Source organism: Cornus florida, unplaced genomic scaffold (genome assembly GCF_030987335.1).
Source record: "Cornus florida cultivar Cherokee Brave unplaced genomic scaffold, ASM3098733v1 CherokeeBrave_3.0.0_Hap2_Chr01, whole genome shotgun sequence".
Lineage (NCBI taxonomy): Eukaryota > Viridiplantae > Streptophyta > Magnoliopsida > Cornales > Cornaceae > Cornus > Cornus florida.
Genome location: NW_026775571.1, coordinates 62389761 through 62405000, shown reverse-complemented (window position 1 = coordinate 62405000; position 15240 = coordinate 62389761).

Below are 15240 nucleotides of genomic sequence, written 5' to 3'. Positions count from 1 at the left end.
CGCACCCAAAGGTGGGCATGAGTACCTAGACCTCACAAGGTACACCTCAACCTACTATAGCTAGCTACGCATCCACTGTATATACGCACCCTAGCCAACGAGTTTGAGACTCAAGCTCATCTCGTGGTACCATAAACATATATTTAAAATCCATTCATATCCATCCATAGGAAATCCAATAAGTCGTTCAGCTTATTCAGCTGCACAGACTTAAATAAGAGATCCAACTAGTCGTGCAGCTTATTTAACTGCCCAGACTTAAATATAAGAAGAATTATGTTTTTTATAATTCGAACCCTTAATCCAAAATAGGTAGGACTGAGTTATTTTGAATCAGTCAGTCCCTAGTTTGCCATCGTCCCATGCCGGTGCATATAATCCACACAATCCATATAATTGATTGAACAGATAAAACTGTTCACCAATTAAAATCCATAAGGTAGGAATTAGCGTTTTGAGCTAAACCATACCTAGTATGTCACCGTCCCATACCGGTGCATACAATCCTCCATATCCATGTAAATTACAACATATAAATAATCAGCAACTAATTTACAGTCCAAAACCAAATATCCAAATAACTACAGATTAGTACATGCGATACTACAATATGTACAATTCAGACCAATAATCCAATTAATTGTAAAATAATATATAAGAGTCCACAATTAACATCTAAACCATGTAAATTACAACATATAAAAAATAGTTTAGCAATTTACAATCCAAAACTATCCTAAATAATTACAGAAGAGTATTTAGTATTTCAACAATTTAAATCCAATAGTTAAACTATATAGTTGCAGGAAACAATTAATAATTCGGCAACTACCATCCAGAGCATACATAGATCATATCTAATATATCAATGACTCTATCAAGAACTAAAATAAATTCTATAATCATATTATTGTCCCATAAATTGCTACATTAATTTAAACAATTTAATTCCTTCCATCCGGTAACAGCGTACTAAGTTGTATACGTATATTCTGTCTTATCTTTTAGCACAGAGCCATGCACTATGCCCTATGCCCTATGCCCCAAGTCCAATTTATTAATTTAAAAGACTTCACTGTGCTTTTAATCTTAATTTTAGAATCATTATACAGCACCCTAAGTTGTCAAATTAAAACTAGACAACAAATCTTCTTCCAACCGTTAACTGTACGCACAGTTGTTAAATTAGCGCACTGTTAATTTCATTCACTTAGAGATCAACCTTAATCAGTTTAAGGACTTAATAACACTCAAATCCAACCTTCTAATCCCTCTGTAAAACCCCAGAGTCAACAGAAACGTTCCCATGCTCCCACAGTATCCAAATAGTTCGTAGAAAAAAAAAAATTCAGAAAACTACTATTTGAAAGAGCCTGCTCTAAATTCCAAGAGCAGGCTCTTTTTGAGCCTGGAGCCAGCTATATAGAATTTAGAGCCGGCTCATTGAGTATGGGAGCCGGCTCCCACATCCATGGAGCCGGTTCTCACCTCCTTTGAGAGCCTCTGTCCCTATTCTGCTCCGTTCTGACCTTCTGCTTCTTCTCCGGCATGTTTCTGCCCTTTAGTTGGTTTTAAAAACTGATCCTAAGGGTCTTATTAATATCCACTAGCATCCCAAAGGTTTGATTTTAACCATTTAAATCAATTACATAGATCAAATTTGCTACCGAACTAAACATGCTTTAGGGACAACACTAAAACTATTTTGCAACCACAGCTCCATTCCAACCCCTCTATTCCTCAATAATACTGAACCTAAGGTCTTCTATCACCCCATTAACATCCCCATGGTTCGTTTATGGTAGATGGAAGTAAGTACAGTAACAACCATTACAACAGAACTTTATATGCTTTTAAGAACAAAACTGGGAGTAACCATACATAAACTGTAAACAAATTTGAATTTATGGCAAACAGATCATTCATATAACATATATTAAACATATAACTTCCAGTTATTGATTGATTAAACCCTAGAGATTATCTAGGTGCACAGAACTCGAGCCAAAGAGAAGGAGAAAGAGAAGAACTTGCCTGTGATTTCAATTATGAAATCCTGGCGTCGTCTCTAAGTTTCTGGCAACTACTAACTTCCTTCAAGCCTCCTATGGCTGTGATCTAGTCCACCACAACCCTCCTTTGACCCTCTCTGTTCTTGTCCTTAGTAGCTCTTACAATTGCCTCTGTTCTCTCAACTCTCTCTCTGTTACGTTCTATTTTTACTGTGTCGTGAATAGGGTTCTTCCAAAACCCTTAGTGAAACTCATACACGTATATATATAGGCTTTTAGAAAACCCTAATTAAACTATATATATTTAGGCCTTTAGAGAACCCTAATTAAACTAGAGCTAAGGCAGAACCCTAATTAAGCTAGAGTCGGCCTATAAACTTAAGTCACATACACGTTAAATACTTGTATGATGGCTCCAAGAAACCTTAACTGAAAACTGTTAATTCAACTTCTACTTATGCACTTATTAAAGACAATTAAATAATTAACCAAATAAGGCATTTAAAATACAATTTAAAATAAAAACAAACAATACAATAACTTAGATAACTAAACAAACCATAATTCAAATAAAGAAAATAATTAACCAAATAAGGAAATACAAATACACAAGTAACAATTTACAAATAATTAAATAAAACAAACAAAATATAACAATTACAAAATCAATAGACAAAAATGCACATAGAATGAAATTTAAATCCCAATTTTATCCTTTTTAATTTAGGGGTATTACATTTTTCCCCCATAACAAATGGAATTCCGTCCTCGGAATTCACGAAACCCTGAATTATTCTCATTAACATTCATTATCATACCATTGTGGACGCTGCTGTTGCGTAGGAGCTCCACTAAATTCCAAAACTTCCTAGAACCATCTACGGGTCCGATATAAAGAAAGCACAAAAATTATTCAACATATAAGTTGGATTTAGCAACTACTCATTCGTACCTACATTTGTTTATACAGGATAAAGATCCACATTCCTCCAAATTCCATAGCATAGACTGACAAAACGTCTATGCATCCATCCTAGTGTTTTAGTAACACCATCCCTGAAAAAGAAATTTAATACCTAACAACTGACCTTCCACGACAACACACCTTGCTTCCCCCGCAAACCTCCTGATGCCATCAAGATGAGAAATGAAGTAAACACTTCCAACTTCCCATAAAAACGTAGGATATCTATCCCAAGTATCTCCTCCATTATCAAATATACGTTCTCGATCCAATCCCCCGTTGAGAGATATGAAGCACAGCTATACCTCTGTTATCAGTACAATGTAGAACTAATACGAAATCTAAAAGTGAAATCAAACATTGGATCAAAATCGCTACTACGGATCACCAAATCCTCGAAATACAAGTCCACTAAGTGGTACACATGTCTAGTCCTGACAACCAAAGTCACAAAATGAATCTCTCAAAACCATGCTTGGCACCGCTAAGCTAAATCAAAATCCTTTAATTTCAATTCACAATCAATTACTGGAACTACAATTCCTCAAAACTATGCCTAGCCATCACTAAGACGAGAAAACTCCATAAACAAGCTAAATCCAATGGCGATCTTTCAAAACTTCTCCTAAGGGTCAACCATATCTAGGTCTCTAAAAAAACAAAATAAGTCTCCAAAGGACATTCTCAAAAGAGTAGCGAGTTCACCTCACGAATTAAATAAATCATCAATGATATGGACGCAAGTCCCAGTAAAATGATCTCACACCAATCAACTCACTCTGAGCACCATAACTCCTTCAACAACCATGGAAAAACTCCTTTAAGGAAAGACACGAAGGAAAGGAAACCTCCACTCCTAAGAAGGATAACACCATGACTCCACCTCTAAAATGAATGACAACAAGGTCAAAGACTTTACCCCCTATATGAAAGTAAGTCGACCAAAATCCATCAAATCCACGCTAAAGACTCAAAATGACAACGATGATCCTCAAGGACCAACCAACCCCAAAACTGCTCATAAGGCGATGAAGAGAAGAGATTCAGTCCTTGTGAAGTCCCAACCACGAACCAAGAAAGAAGAGGAATCCCATTCTCCCACTTCCCACCTTAAAGAAATGGACAGCTCAAGACCAAATGAATATGACAACTCCTCTACAAGGAATCTCACAATAGAATCGTACACACTACGTACGACTGAGGGAAATAAAAAGGAGAATCAAACACGGAAGTCATGCATTTGACAACGAATGCAACTACCAAATAAATAAATCTACTCTCATAGATAAAATCAAAGGTACATGCGGCACGCCTTCATGTAAACACAAAAGCATGTCATTAAAGCACAACAACAACATGACATCTCTAAGCATATATGCAGGGCATGCTAATGTCACACAACAATAAGACAAATGTGGGTAGACCTCCACCTACTCATACATCGCAATAACATAAATCATACTACTAATATGGTAGTAAACGAAATTACAGAAGATAAAATGATGCAACAATGAACCCTATGGACATCGTGTCCTAGAGTGTCTAGATAAAAAAAAAAAAAGGACCAATCCTAGCCACAATCTGACTCCAAAACCAATGTGATAACAACCTGTCTCAAAATAAACATGAGCCCTTACCACAATGGTAAGACTCTAACAATCCATTTCCAGTCTAAAGGTGACACTACAAGTAACACTAACAGTGCAATGCTCTCACCAACCCTAAACATCAATCAATCAACTTGATCCCAAAAGCGTTATCACGCAAGGAGAACTTAAATGAAATAGCCACTCTAGCCATACAATCGAACAATCAAAATGATTTCCAAAATCATCCTCAAAATGACCATCAATCACTGACCAAAAGGACTACACCTGTCGGAACAAAACCCAACGCTGATTCCATCCGAACTGCACTCGTAACTTGCCAGTACGGTAGCATGATAGTGCCATGCACCCACTCATAATGTACCTGCCCATGAAAATTTCAATCTCAGAGGAACCTTCCAAAACAACCAAGGATCCCAAAAGTTCCAAAACCTAACTATGGCCAAAAATCAACAAATCCAGTACTACGGTTGTGCCTAATGGCTCACCCTACGAGAGCCTAAACAAAAGGTGTCTCTCCACCTACCTCAAAACCAACTCTAGGTCAACAACAACCTAAACTACAATACAACCGTGACTACAATCACCATCAACCTCAACTCGTGCCTTAATGACCAATCCCGTGTCATGCCAAATATGCAACACAGTTATGTATATGCGAATCTAATCTAGCATACATTATATGTCATGCTCTTTATATTGGAATCAAAACAAGTTAAACAGATAGCATACCACGTATAACACATAAGCACATAAACATGTTATCAAACCAAAACATATTATCATGAAGCATATAAGAACGTAAAACAAAGCAACTGAAATAAGATATGCACCCAAAACCCATCGTCCCAAGGTATTCAAACGTGGGAGCTCTGATACCACCTGTGACGGCCCAAGTTTTGTAAACCCGATGCGTCAGTGATGACCAAAAGATTACCCGATAACGGATCCGAAATGCGAAAGCGAAAGGTGAAACAACTGTCTCTAGAGATACAATGCATCTCTAAGACACCAATGTGACCCTAAATAAGGTCATGGAACCCAAAGGAAAACAAATGCGGAAGTATCGTTTCAAAAACGAACAAAAAGGAACTTAGGGGCAAAATGGTCATTTTGCAAAAAAGTGGATTCAATTGCTATCGAGCACACCACTGGGAAGACAATGAAAAAATAATCATGATGGACTCAAGAATCTTATTATTCGGATTCCGGATGAAGGAGAAACGACAAAATAAAGAAAAACGAGCAATAAAGCTAAAAGGGGTAAACTGGTAATTATCCAGAAATATCTAGGTGCAACTGAGTACACTGTTGGATGGACAATGAAAAATTAATCAATTTCAAAAAAAAATTCACTTGATTTGGAGTCCGGATGAGGGAGAAAGGTCAAAAACAAAATCGACGTCGCGGCGGCCCGACGAAGGCCGTGACAGCTACAGTGCTGTCAACCTACTACTACTACAACTGAGAGTAAGAACGGGCATCTAAACGGAATTTTTTGGAAAAACTCAAAGAAGAAACCCCCCCTAAAATCAATTTTCCTACCCTGAATATGAACGGAAATAAAAAAAAAAATGCATTGTAAAATGCCCAGAATGCCCCTAAGAAAATCTGGTCAAGGGGGTAAAAATTTCTCCAAGCTGCTGCCCAAAGAAAGGAAATAAGGCTTCGGGAGGTTTTTAAATTGCCTAAATTTAAAATGCAATCTTAAAATACACCCACAAGACCCCCGGAAGTTTCGGATCGATCGTCACACTTTTCAAAAAAATGTCGATGAATAGTACCTAGTACATTTGCACTAAAAATCTGCAAAACCTGGCAGCAAGGATTTTTCGGACAAATATGGATTTTTGAGGCCTAAGATGGCATTTTCTGGAAAAACACAAAAAAGAAACCCCCCTCAAAATTGAGTTTTCTACGTGACTCACAATGAAAAATGAAAAAACTGCATTGTGAAATGCCCGAAATGCCCCTGGAACAGAATAGGGTAAAACTCCCTAAAAATGCTACTTAGAGTTTTTGTTTCATCAAGGATTGTGTTGTTTGCCAAAGTGAGTATGCAAGTGCATGCAATATGATAAAATAGATGTACCAACATGGCCTAAAGCCTCTTTACATTCCATTAACAAGTTTTCGCATACAAAGCCTCCATAGTTGATAAAAATACATTTTCAAGCAAAATATGGCACCAATTGAATACAAGTGCAAATATAAACTTGCTTGGCCCTTGGCCTCATATCCTACATGTTAAATGCATTAAAAGGAGTGTACTTATGTACCCTTTACATACGTAGAATCAAAGAATACAAGTTTGATACATAAAGCTACCAAACGATCCAAGGCAACGAAATCTTCAAGTCTTGAGTCCTGTACCTGAAATATACCTCAGTAACGTAGGGGTGAGTAACATAAAGCTACTCGTAGGAGATGAGCATGCATCGACCTAGCGTTTTACAGTTTTATCACCTTAGGGTGAAACATATTAAAGGGGCTCATGCCACCTAACATCTATGTTAAGTGAGACTCAGGGATCATCTTAAGCTACCTAGATCATTTCTAGCATAGTCACATTGTTCATACAATTCAAACAACATGGAAACATGTTATACAAAGCAACTAGATATAGATTCTCAAAGTCTTCAACTTGAAATCTAAAATACGAAAACAACAAGAGTGGGTCATGCCACCTAACGTCTATGTTTAAAATAAATCTATAGGATCATTCCTAAACTACATTTGAACATCAAAATACAATTTATGATATCAATGCAATTTAACCGACAATGGAACTTCCAATATAGCACACAAAGCATGCTTTCACAAAGTTACATCTTAAGCTCAAAATAGGAAATCAAATAAGGAACCACAAGTTACGATATCATCTAGTTATCAACTTGAAATAAAATACGAAATCAAATAAAGTGGATACTCGGACGTCACGCTGGATCAGACCGACAATATAGTTACTTTATGGTTACTAGCCCATGGATAACCTCCCTATGTGCGCACTAAACTATATAGAGGGACAATCCCCCGTACTAGAACTAAGTCCTAGCCGTAGCCAACAACGACATCCTCAAGTTTCCAAAATCAACAAATTGTGCAACAACATATATATATCAACATGTATATATAAGATATTAACCATTTACTAAGCACAGCCCAAATTTTGGAAACATATACAATACATGCTCAAAGTCTACAACTACTATGGCATGAAAGATGTCAAATACAAAGTGTACAATTCCTTACACATAGCAACAATATATTCAATAAGGAAAAAACATATTCTCATGAATATAAAAGTAACCACTATGTTATTCAATACTCAAAAGTAATCAAGTGAACATACACCAAATCCAAATCCATGATTTAACTATAAAAACAACTTCCAAAATGCAATTAAATCCATGGAGTAATAAAATATAATTTAATTAGACATAAATAGTTAAATTTTCTAAATTCCAAGTTAATCCCAAATAACCTTAATTTAATATATATTGAAGGACATGTCATGGTCATCATATATATAACATCAAATGACAATTTAAGTAATTAAAGCACTTAAAACAAAATTAATCAAACTAATTAATTAATTTCCTCTAGATTTTTAAACAATTCCAAATGCCCTCAATTTAATCTATGTTAGAGAACATGCCAAGGCCTATCTAAATACCACATTACAACTTGATTTCATGCTTGATACAACCATATGAATTAAACTTTCACTAAAGATAAATATTAAATAAAAGTTATAATTCTTAATCAAATGAGCCAAATTAAATATATGTTAACCAACATATCCAAGTATAATTTCCTAGCATGTTACAATTTAATTCCAAGTCATACATATCCTTGAGCATTAAATCCTTTACAAAGAAATTAATTAAAATTAAATTCCAAGATTTATACAAAACATGCATACAAGTCGTATAAGCATATATAATCATCCATACAATAGAAATATAATCCTAAGACACCCCCTACCTCAATTTGAGATGAAAATCTCAAAAGCCATCAAAACGAAACGGCTCCGAATCTGACGAAACTCCTAGGTTTTGTCAGGGACAACACAATCTATATGAATCTCTATGAAGCCCCATGAAAATCCAAACTTGGCCTAAATCCCAAACTCAAAAATTTGGTTAGAAATGGTTTCTAATAAGGGGTAATGGTAGAGCACGACAACGCGAGCAACAAATGCAAAGGCCGAAGGATTTTCACTTAGGAAAAATAGGTTAAAGGAGGAGAGAGAAGATGGAAGCTCCATGGGTATCCATGGCTGCCTTTGGTCGTGCAAGTGGAGGAGGAAGAAGAAAATCTGATTTTTCTTCTTTAAGGCACCTATTTATAGTAAATCACAAAAAGTGCCCCGAAAGGGCCCCGCGGGTCCAGAAAAGTGGATTTTGAGAAAATGCACTCAAATGGCAAAACTCCATGAATGAAAAAGATTCAAAATGAGAAAATATGAACAACAAAAGAAACGGCGTCAAAAACTGAGTCCCGAACAGAAAGTTATGCCCCGAACAAGTTTAGCGGCAACTAGGTCCAGAAACTCTGAAACTGGAGAAAAATGACTAGAACGGAATTCTATGAATTTACAAGTCAACAAAAAGTGAAAATGAATCCCGTATGAGGATCCAGGCTCTAGACGAGACATTTTGTAATAACTTTCGTTAATTACAAAATGGCCCCTACAAAAAGGGTTAACTGCGAAACTGCCCCAGAATGAAAATATCTTCCAAAAGATATTTTCTTAGATGCCTCTAAAATAAAATATTTTCAAAAGATATTTATGAAAAACACCCCAATAAATGAAATTAATTCCAAAGATTTATGCATCCATGCCCCTATGGGCACCGGGAGCAATCAGAGTACTTTCTTGCAAAAGTAAAGATACGTATTTCGTAGAAACCACTCACGATAAGGATACGTGAAGTTAAAAACCAACTCCGAGCACAAGAAGTGAGGTTGTGTCAAAAACTGACAAATGGAGATAAGACGAAATAGAGAAAATGACAGAATAGGGAAAAGACGAAATAATGCATAGTGTCCAAAAATGAAAAATGCGAAAATGACTCAGTCCTCAAAGGAAGTTGTCAATTCACATGAAAGAGTCTCAGAAACCAATTCTAAGCACTCGAGATGACACTAAGTGACGAAAAACCATCAACAGAAAAGAAAAGACAACGGAAAAAATTTATCAGCAAAATTTGAGGAAAAAGGGAAAAGGAAGAAAATGACCGGGTCATTACATGTTCGGTTTTTCGATTTGTGTACGTGTACTTTGGATTCTAGAGATCTCTACTCTAGTGACGTAGGGGATGTCCTATGTTTATAACCTTAGTGTCTTAATGTTTAATTTTGGGATAAATATATATTGTTTGCATTCTTATTACCTCTAGACTTGTATATAAGTTGCTTTAGTACATAATGAACTTAGGGTTTCATGTTGAATATAGCTTGTAGATAACCTATTTATTGTGTATGTGATGTGATAAGTGCTCAAATGTTGCACATTTTAGCACTTAAGCTTGGGTATTTTAGTCCACTCATCTATCTTACTTTCCCATTTTAGTTTTAATGTGTGTTTTTGTCTATTTCAGGACAATAAGGTTCAAATGAGCTAAAAATGGGTTATTAAAGCCTTTTTGGAGTCAAGCAAATGCATCGAGAAAATCCGAAAAAAGTCAGAAAATTTGCCATTGAGCAGTTTCGATCGATCAACACTTTAGCCACGATCGATTAAAAATTGGCAATCCTTCGAAGCCATGTCAGCAAAGGGATAAGACTGCAACCTCATTCTTTGACCAAGTTGGCGATCGATCAAAGACTTTTATGATTGATCGTAGTGCCACGCCATTCTCGATCGATTGAAGCTATTCTTGATCCATCGAAGATCTTCTCGATCCATCGAGAATATGCTGGCAGCGAGCTATTTTATTCTAGTGTTGGCCCGAACTTTACCTACCACATGGCTACGGGATTGAACCAATTAGAAGGGCATTTTCTGACTTATTGCCCACTCAAAGAGGCTTATATTTAAATAAAATTGAACTATTTGTTAGGGGTTCACATACATCTTAAGCTAGTATTATTTTACATTGTAATTTTATATTCTCTCTTTAGAAAAGTTAGAGATTAGGATTTTAGGGAAAAAGGAGAGTGGAGGCACCAAGAACACACTTGAAGATCTACACACTCTCTCTGTAGAATTCATCAAAGAAGAAGAGGAAGAAGATGGAGCCATGTTTAGAAATAGCCCTTGAGGGTTCCATGACCACAGCCACCTCCTCTATGATTGGCTAGGTTTCTCCTTGGGGTTTGGATGAACCCCAAGCTTATAATCTTGTGACGACCCTGGTTTTACAAGCCAGTGCGTCCTATGATGACCTGAGGGTTGATCCGATAACGGATCCCGAATGCAAAAGCAAAAACATAAGTAAGGTCTCTAGGAATGTACATCGTCCCTAAGACACCTAAGCGACCTTTCATGAGGCTACCGAACTTAATGAGAACAAAAACGGAAGCAGGGGTTGAAAATAGACCAAGTATGGCCCCAAAGGCAAAATGGTCCTTTTGCATAGAAAACGAAGTCTCTAGAGGCGTACATCATCCCTAAGACTCCCTACAAAGTCATGGAACTCAAAGTGACAAGATGCTAAAAACTAGGGTTGAAAACTACAATGTTTAACCCTAGGGGCAAAATGGTTATTTCAAAAAAATATATGGGTGCTACTGAGCACACCATTAGATAGACAATGAAAAATTAACGAAGTTAGACTCAAGAATCGCTTGATTCAGAGTCTGGACAAAGAAGTTATGGCCAAATGAAAACAAGGCGTCAAGGTTGCCAAGGCCACCATGGGCGCCCAGGGCACACACTGTGTTCGCACACTGTCACGGACTAGATTTTCTAATAAAATCCTCAATTTATTCAAATCCAAATACATTAAGATACACCAGGATCTATAAAAAAGCCCTCTCTTATACAAAGTCAATTTCCTCAAATTTACACAAAAATTCTCTAAATAAATAAAATAAATTCTGCAACGCCGACTCTTCACCCTAAGCCAGAAATTAGCAATTCTCGTTCATCTTCGGTACCTGAAACTAGAGGGTGGTGAGACAAAAAGTCCCAGTAAGAAAAATCATAACAAGAATTTCATGGAGGTTGTGACCACATAAACAAAATACATATGCATTTAATTAAAATATTTAATAAAAACCATTGAAGCAAAACCACCCCATGCCATTCAAGGTATAGAGAACCCTACACTGAAAAGGAATTTCCTCACTGGATCATCAACTCCTCAAGCTCCGGCCACCTTTGCAACCTGGGCTCCTCTCTGCAACTTTTGTCTCTCCCTGTGCTCCTCAAACTCTCTATTTTTCTCTCAGCTCACAGCTCACTCTATCTGTAAACTCTTTAAATTTCTCTTTTGTTCTGTATACCCACCTGTATACCCACCAAGTCACAAACAACCAATTTATAGACAAATTGTACCGACACAATCCCACTTTTAGCTCAAAACCCACATGCATAAAGTAGCCTAAGTAAAAAAAAAATGGTTTACCAAAACTATATCATTTCTGTCAATACAATATCACACTCCAACCCACGTGAATAGCCGGCCAACCCAAATGAATTTTAACCACAACTCTCCTAGTGGACCCTACCAAAAGTCATCACAATTGTCATTTCTCGGACCACTTTCTCATCTCTATCTTCATTATTATCACAACAAATCGGTCCACTTGAATAAAACCAAATCAAAAGAAAATTGGACCAAAAGGTCTTCAGTGGGCCCCGCCCCATTACTTCTCTTCTTTCCTTCCTTTTCTTCTTCTTTTACCAATTCTGCCACCACTGTTCTCTTTCCTTCTCCATCATCACATTAAATATATATATATATATATATATATATATATATATATATATATATAACAAAACAAAAATAAAAATTCATTTACATCATTAGGTGGACCCCACAAATACCATCACCATTACATTTCCCTTTTCTCCTCATTTCGGCTGATCTCACTTCCTTTATTTAGACAACAATGTATATATGTGTATATATATATATATACATACACACACAAACATATATAAAGCAATAAAATTAAACCAATAAATATCTCATTTATGGGTCCCGCAAATACCCATTTCTATGTCCTTTTTATCTTTTATTTCACTTGTACCTTGCTTACTACCACCATCAAATGTTACACAAACATAAAATATGTAACATAAAAATAAAATAAATAAAATAAAATAAGCTAAACTGCAAGTCTCCAATTTAAAATTAAATAATCAATCTCTAGTAATTAAAAATCATGAAATAAATATAAATTTAAAATCATAAAAATCTGGATTATCACACGCACAGCAGCACCCTGACAAGACAATGGGGCCTGCACCAGATTTTAAGTTTCAAATGAGGTTTTAAGGGCTTAAATGACATTTTTTTGGAAAACAGTTGTGAAGTGACCCCACAAAAATCATGTTTTCTATACGACAATATCAAAAAAGTTTTTATTTTTCAAATGAAATACCCAAAATACCCCTTAGATCAAATTTTTTCCTGAAAAAAGAAGATGCACCAAAAAATCATATTTTGACGTGGGGTTTTTGAGACCGAGACGATATTTTTTGAAAAAATGTTGTGAAGAAAACCCCACTAAAATCACATTTTCTAAGTGACCGTGTCAAGGCCGAAGCTTATTTTTCAAAGAAAATACCCTAAATACCCATTAAACTAGATTTCGCAAAAAAATGGGTGAAAATGAGTGCTACCAAGTGTTCATTTCATCAAGAATGATGTTGTGTGCAATTGTGAATATGCACGCAAACATAACATGTATAATTAAGCGTGCTAGAATGGTCCATGACCTCAAAATACTGCCAATGCAAAATATGACATGTCAAACCCCCAATGCTCATAAAATTGCCTTGAAAAGTAAAATATGGAAACAATGTGCATAAATTAAACCGAAAAGGTGTTTGGCCATTGGCTATACCTTATACATATAAAATGTGTCTCAAAAAGTGGGCTTAGGTATACATTACATATCCTGAACAAAATACGACATGTTAAAACTAAGTTATGTATTACAATTTCCAAATAAGGTAAATACATGCTAACACTTGCATGTATGTGAAATTATATAAAGAACATTATATAACCAAACTAACCTAGGGATGTTGGGCATCCCAAAACAAGTCTCCTTACCTAAAAATATCTCAAACAATTAGGGTGAGTAAACAAGTTACTCGTAGGAAATGAACATGCATATAACCTAAAGTTTTAATTAGTTTTGCAAGTTGATATAAATCAATCCATGAGGTTCATGCCACCTAACGTCTATGTTACAAGGTGAACTAAGGGATCATCTCAAGCTACATAAGTATTCGAAATGATAAATACAAGACATACAAGTATACAAGCACAGGTATTCAAGGCGCAAGTATATTAAATGAAATTTCAAGACATACGAAGCAAGTATACATGGCATGGGTATACTAGGTGTAATTGAAAAAGCAAGGGGCAAGTATACAAGGTCCAAGTATACTAAATGGAATTGAAAATGTAAGAGGCAAGTATACAAGGTCCAAGTATACTTAATGAAATTGAAAGCGTAAGAAGCTAGTGTACAAGTCTCAAGTATACTAAATGAAATTGAAAATGCAAGAAACAAGTATACAAGTCTCAAGTATACTAAATGAAATTGAAAATGCAAGAGGCAAGTATACAAGATCTAAGTTGTGATACCCGTCGGATCTGAGACACGGGTTAATCAGGCCCAATCCCAAACCCGAGGGAATATCAAATAATTAATATTTTAAAATGAGCACAGAATATAAAAATAGATTTAAGAAAATAAAATAATAAAGCTGAAAGGAATACTAATATAAAATCCTTCAGAAATTAATACTTAAAATCCAATTCTCCAAAACCTCTTAGAGTACAACTCGGGAATCCATCTAGTGGACCCCTAAATTAAATCCCAACTAAACAAAAAAATAACTGGAAATGAAACCAAATCTAAAATACGGAATGAAACCCTACGTCGTCGGTAGAGTGAATGATAGTCTTTGCTCAGCACGATCAAGCCTAAGATTGGAACTGTCTGATACCTAAAAAATATAAGAGTGGGTCAGGTCCACAAACAAGTTCTAATCTAACTACAATCCATACAGTGACCGATACACAGATACACCCTAGATATCTCAACAATAGCAATCTAGTCTATACATATATAAATATCCACACCAAGGGACATTCACTAGACTATATAGGGGGTCTCAACCTGAATAGAAGGCAACATGCAAAAATGCACCCAAAGGTGGGCATGAGTACCTAGACCTAACAGGGTACACCTCAACCTATTGTAGCCAGCTACGCATCCACTGCATATACGCGCCCTAACTAACGACTCCGAGACTCAAGCTCATATCGTGGTACCATAATCATACATTTAAAGTCCGTCCAAACCAGAGTATGTTGTTCAATTACTCATTGAATTGACATAAGATCAATCCGGTTAGTCACTCAACTTATTCAGTCGATCTGACTTAACCCCAAATATCCATTAATCCATGTAGTCACTTAACTTACTCAGTTGATCTAACTTAAACAAAATTAGGATTCAA